Below are 6461 nucleotides of genomic sequence, written 5' to 3'. Positions count from 1 at the left end.
TTGACAGTGCTGGGTTAACAGGGGGACTCAACTGATGTTGAAGGGCTTTTCCAACCTTAATGATTCTTTGTTTCTTTACTTTCCTGGCTTCTCTAGCAGGCAGGCTGACACCTGCTTGGTGTCTTCAGCCCTTATCAGGTATTAAAATGCAAACAACCAATCTTTTGTTCCAGGGCAAATGGTTTTCTTGGATGGCATCTCCTTGGAGCCAAGTGGAGTAAATACCTCTCCTCAGAGCTAGGCTTAGACAAACAAACTTCCCGCTGGGAAAGGAGCCCTGAATTTACCTCTTTCTTCTCAGGCTAGTTAGGGCTTGCAGGTGGGAGGTGGAGGGGGGTGGGAGTGTCAGTCTCCTATGTTGACCCTTTCTCTTCATGTTTTGTGCGACACTTAGTTTTGTTACAGTTCTGCAATTTGTTCCTGACAGTATGGAGGGTGGGAAATTGGGAAAAATAACTAGTTCTCTGAGCACTGGATTCCAAGTAGTTTGTTTTCCCTGGATTTGTGGTGGATTGTGGGCCAGAGCTCCACTGCAAAGTGGAATATTTGTTAGGAATTCTTAAGAAGTGTTTCTCTATTGTCAAACGTGTCTATATACTGCAGCTCTTCCTGCTCTGGAGAGAGAAAATAGGAAAGAAGGAGAAAATGTTTTGTCAGATGGTGTGGCTCTTCCTGCCTCTGCATGTGGAAGAGAAGGGAGAGTGCTCCTTAGAAACCATATAAAAAATAACTTTAAGGATTTTTCTGCTCAGGCTAGGGCACAAATATTTGGAGGTGGAAATTTTGGTCTTGCAGAAGTAGCTTTCCTCCAGTTATGTGCCTCTTTCCAGAGGTCTCTGCAGAGACGTCCAAGAAGTACAGCCACTGCCAAGCAGCCCCTCTGAGCTGGCATACCTGGTGCAAGGCCTGCCATAGCTCTAAGACTGGGACTGTGTTTTGCAAGGACATGGCTCCTCCAGTGTCATTAGTGCTTCAACTTGCATGGCAGTTATCACAACTAATACAAACACAGCTGCTGACTTCAGAGTAACAGGAAAAACATGTCCGTCTGAAGTCTGTCCTGATCTCCAAGTAGAGGAAGGTATTACATGTCATTATCAAAGGCATTACATTGCAAGCTAGTCCTTTATTTATGAGGAAGCTGCAGTAAAGCCATCAGATGTGTAAAATCACTGACCTAGAAGTTGAGCACCTTTGCAAAGAAGCATCTTTGAACACCAGCAAGATAACGTGCAGATGATATGTGTGCAGAGTCTACTAAGGAAGAGTATAAACCAGTAGTATGAACCAAATCTGTCTGGACAAGGCAAAAAATAAGATCACAGTGTCTCAATATAACATTCAGTACAAGGGTACTAGTTGTAAGAAACAGAATCTCACACACACACCCTTTTACAGGGAGCGAAAAAGAGCCATAGGCTGAGATGAGGAGGCCAGAATACTTATCAACATTTTGCTTCGGTCATTACTGAAAACATTAATCGTGCAGGGGACAAAGTACATGGCTGATGTTGAAGGGAGTGAACAGTGGAGGTGGAGTTAAATGGAGTTAATCCCTCTTACTAAATTACTGTTTTAACTGCCAGTTAAAACTGCTGAGGTGCAGTGACTGACTCCATCAGACATGTTACTTGTCCTCTGCAGTTCAAGTTAAACAGGTTTGCTCCAGTCACTCCTCATAGGGGTCAGTTACACTGCTGTGAAGAGAAGTCTGCATGTGGTGTGTTTAAAAGGGAGGAGAAAGGACCTGAAGTAGTTTTGCATGCAACCTCACACTAGTAAGCATGCACTGTCAGGAACAATTCTATGATTCTAAATAAGAAGATTTGGTTTATAAGTGAATCACAGGCTTCTATGATTTTAGAGAACTCCTGAAAGAGGAATGGAATAAAATTTTATTTATACCTTTAGGGATTTGACCTGTAGGAAAGGAGAATTAGTCCATTAGGAACGATTTCAGCTCAAAAGTGACTGTTAGCTGCTGGGATCAGTTGCCTGCTGAAGATGTGAACTCATTTAGGCAAAGACGTTGTTTTGGCCAGTGTTCAAATGACACAAAGGACAAATCAGGACACCGAGGATCAATCTGGACATTCCTTCTGTTTCTCAAAGCTCCAATAAATTACATGAGTGAGATTAATGCAGAATCAAGTGTTTCTGCATCTTGCCTCCCTTGACCTAAGAGGAGAGTGCAAGAAGTGAACAGATGTACTTACAGCAGCATTATCAATGAAGGTAACAGATTACAAGGGAAGGCTTAGATCTGCAAAGCTAACCTTCTGTTCAGCCTTTTTCCCTTTTCTTTGTTTTGGCTAAATCTGATCCTGATTTCTGTCAGAACCACTCTTATGACCACCTTTAAGTAAATTTGGTTATTTCTTACCCCTTCCATAGAGATCCAACTTCCTGTTCTTCACTCTGTCCTGCAAATAACAGTGTTTGTTTATAAACTGCTTTTTACTATTTAGCCGATTTCTATCTTGGCTGTCTCTGCTTCTGCTTTATTTCTCTCAGGCTATTCATCTTAAAGATTTGATCATTCTTAATATTTTTGCTAGCCACTACTGCACCAGCACTGAAAGATTTAAAAAGCAAGTTAGAAAAACATCCATCACAGGCGGCTTAGATACAGTTGATTATTTTGAGATACAACTGTGAAATAAAAGATCTTATGAGGCTGCTTTGTACTGTTTTCCATGCTTTTCAGAATCCTTATTAATGAAACCATATTTTGTGATGCCCAATTGATTTGCAGGAGCCACCAAATGTTGTTATTAATTATACAGGAGGGGATGAGGCTCCTCCTAAAGGTGATGTGGTGGCTCTGCAAGGCTGTGCAGAAGAAGTTGGGAACATTTGTTGGTACCAATTAAAATCCTCTGCAACTGGCTTGAAATGGTTTTGTGGCCATGGTTGAACAGAGGGCACAGAGAGTGATTGTGAATGGTGTGATTGTGAATGGTGTGGCATCCAGTTGGTGTGCAGTGACCAGTGGCATCCTGCAGGGATCAGTACTGGGCCCAGTTCTAATCAACATCTTTATTGATGACTTGGATGAAGGGATCAAGTCTACCCTTTGTAAATTTGTGGATGACACCAAGTTGGGGTGGGGAGTGTCGATCTGCTGGAAGGTAGGAAGACACTTCAGAGAGACCTGGACAGGCTGGGTGGTATGAGGTTTAATAATGGCAGGTGCAGGGTCACACTTTGGCCACAATAACCCCATGCAGCACTACAGACTGGGGGATAAGTGCCTGGAGAGTGACCTGGCAGAGAGGGACCTGAGAGTGCTGGTTGACAGTAGGCTGAACATGACCCAACAGTGTGCCCAGATGGCATGGAGGGTCAATGGCATCTTGGCTTATATCAGGAATAGTGTGGCCAGCAGGAGCAGGGATGTAATTCTGTCCCTGCACTTGGCACTATCGAGGCCTCACCTCAAGTACTGTGTGCAGTTCTGGGCCACTCACTTCAAGAAAGATATTGAGGTGCTGGAGCAGGTCCAGAGGAGAGCAATGGGACTGACAAAGGGACTGGAGGGAAAGTTTGATGAGGAGAGGCTGAGGGAGCTGGGATAGTTTAGCAAATCTTACAGCAGTTCTTTGAAGCTGAAGAAATACACTTACTTTTATAAATTGCATGGCATATATACACTTGTATGTAACGGTTGTAGTCTCTTAATGTCAAGGTGGTTGGTTGCAATTCTGCAGGGAAATCTTACATGTGGGTCAGTGGGGATAGTTCTTGGCAGATGTGAGAAATGCAAACAGATTGTTCTTGGGGTAATTAATTCTCTATTCATATAATGGGTTTTCCTTTCAGGCCCAGGTGAGTGGGTTAGCAAAAGAAAGACAGATGGAGCAGATTGTTTCAAACACTTCTTTGTTAGTAGGTTTTTGGCACAGATTGCTCCACTCCTGTCCCCTTCACCTAGGGCTCACACAAAGCCCATTAAGTAAATGGAAAGATGCCTGTTGATTTTGATGGGCAGTCAGCCGAGGCCTGTGTCTCAACAGCTTTCTCAGCTAAACTTTGGCCTACTCATAATTTTTGAAGTTTTTGGTTTTGTTTTGGTTTGTTTTTAAAGAAAGAAAGCAATGTTGATGTAGTAACTCTTGGGGACTACTGGGGGAGAGAGCAAGCTGCGCTTTCGTATACACAATATACTGCCATGAGCATACCCAAGGTAAAAGGTCACCCTGCTTTCACTCACAGAATCACAGAATCACAGTATCACCAAGGTTGGAAGAGACCTCAAAGATCATCAAGTCCAACCTATCAACACAGACCCCATGACTAAACCATGGCACCAAGTGCCACGTCCAATCCCCTCTTGAACCCCTCCAGGGATGGTGACTCCACCACCTCCCTGGGCAGCTCATTCCAATGGTGAGCAACTCTCTCAGTGAAGAACTTTCTCCTCACCTCGAGTCTAAACTTCCCCTGTCACAGCTTTAGACTGTGTCCTCTTGTTCTGGTGCTGGTTGCCTGGGAGAAGAGGCCAACCCCCACCTGGCTACAACCACCCTTCAGGTAGTTGTAGACAGCAATGAGGTCACCCCTGAGCCTCCTCTTCTCCAGGCTAAACAATCCCAGCTCCCTCAGCCTCCCCTCATAGGGCTTGTGTTCAAGGCCTCTCCCCAGCCTTGTTGCCCTTCTCTGGACACGTTCAAGTGTTTTGATGTCCTTCTTAAACTGAGGGGCCCAGAACTGGACACAGGACTCAAGATGTGGCCTAACCAATGCAGAGTACAGGGGCACAATGACTTCCCTGCTCCTGCTGGCCACACTATTCTTGATGCAGGCCAGCCTTATGCCAATTAGCTTAAATCTTTAGGGAAAGCATAGGCTTGAGTGATCCAGCTGAGACATGTGCTCTGACTGAATTCTCAGCTGCATCCCTGAAGAGGTTGATAAGCAATCAGTGTTTGAGCTGAGGGTAGACCTAGGAATCATAGAATCGTAGAATTGTTTTGGTTGGAAAAGACCTTTAAGATCATTGAGTCCAACCATTATCTAACTCTACCAAGTCTGATGCTAAACCATGTCTTTCAGCACCACATTTCTATATCTTTTAAACACTTCCAGGGATGGGGATTCAACCACCTCCCTGAGGGGCCTTTTCCAGTGTTTGATGACCCTAGGAGCTTGGATCTGCTCAGAGTGGATTCTCAAAGGCTCTTAGCTGCAGGTGTCTTCCAAAGACTTTGGCCATTCCTGGAGAGATCTGCCTGCCTGCTGCCTACTTTCTTCCACTTTGAGACACTCTTTATGAGGCCAAGCTGTCATCTTGATCTAAAACTTGTTGCTCACCCTGGGACAAACTTGTAGAGATTGGTCATATATCATGTTATTTCCACAGATCTAAGTGAAGCATCATACCCTGTTTCCACATAGGAACTATATTCCTGTCTAATTGGCTTTTCATCACACCATGTACCCTCCTCCCTATTGGCTTCAACTGTCCATTTTGCATCTCACAAAAGAGACATGTAGAATCATACAATTGTTTAGTTTGGAAAAGACCTTTAAGGTCATCCAAGGCCAGCTGTTAAGGCAACACTGCCAAGCCACCACTAAACCATGTCCCTCAGCACCACATCTACATGTCTTTTAAATCCCCCCAGGGTTGGTGACTCCACCACTTCCCTGGGCAGCCTGTTCCAGGGCCTGACAACCCTTTCTGTGAAGATGTTTTCCCCAATGTTCAATCAAAACCTCCCCTGGTGCAACTTGAGGCCATTTCCTCTTGTTCTCATGTAGCACCGTGGTCTCTTAAAATAAATTAATCCTTTCTGTCACAAATTACATGTTTAGTCTTTCCTAACCCAGAAATATTAAGTATGCTGTGCCAGTGTGTCATTTGACAGAGGCTATGCAAGCACTAAGAAAAGAGATGCATGCACAGAAATAATTTCCAGTCATGGAGATCAAGGAAAGACAGAGGTCAAGGTCTGAAAACGCTGCTCTGTGCTCCTGTATTGCAGCACATCTGTAATGCCAAAGGTGCAGATCAAGTGTGTCACTTGCCCTGGCCAGCTGACTGAGTCAGAGGTGGAAACTCCAGTATGGCCAGTGTGCATCCAGCAGGCAGCACTGCCAGGGGTTCCTGTGTGGCTGAGTGTGTGGGAACAGAAACTCATCCTAATGTGGGACAATTAAGCTGTCGATCTCTGCTTGGAGCCCAGAAGCCAACCATATCCTGGGCTGTATCCAAAGCAGTGTGGGCAGCAGGTTGGATCTCCACTATGCTGAGATCCTACCTGAAGTACTGGGTCCAGCTCTGGAGTCCTCAGAACAGAAAATCATTGACCTGTTGGAGTGGAGTCCAGAGGAAGCCACAAAAAAAAAGATGTGAGGGCTAGAACCCCTCTGCTCTGAGGACAGGCCGAGAGAGCTGGGGTTGTTCAGCCTGGAGAAGAGAAGGATTCAGGAAGACCTTATAGCAGCCTTTCAGTACT

The sequence above is a fragment of the Melanerpes formicivorus genome, unplaced genomic scaffold (genome assembly GCF_026170545.1).
Source record: "Melanerpes formicivorus ecotype bairdi unplaced genomic scaffold, bMelFor1.0.p_v2 SCAF_15, whole genome shotgun sequence".
In the NCBI taxonomy this organism is placed as follows: domain Eukaryota; kingdom Metazoa; phylum Chordata; class Aves; order Piciformes; family Picidae; genus Melanerpes; species Melanerpes formicivorus.
The sequence above is the reverse complement of the archived record's forward strand: the minus strand, read 5'-3'. Positions refer to the sequence as shown.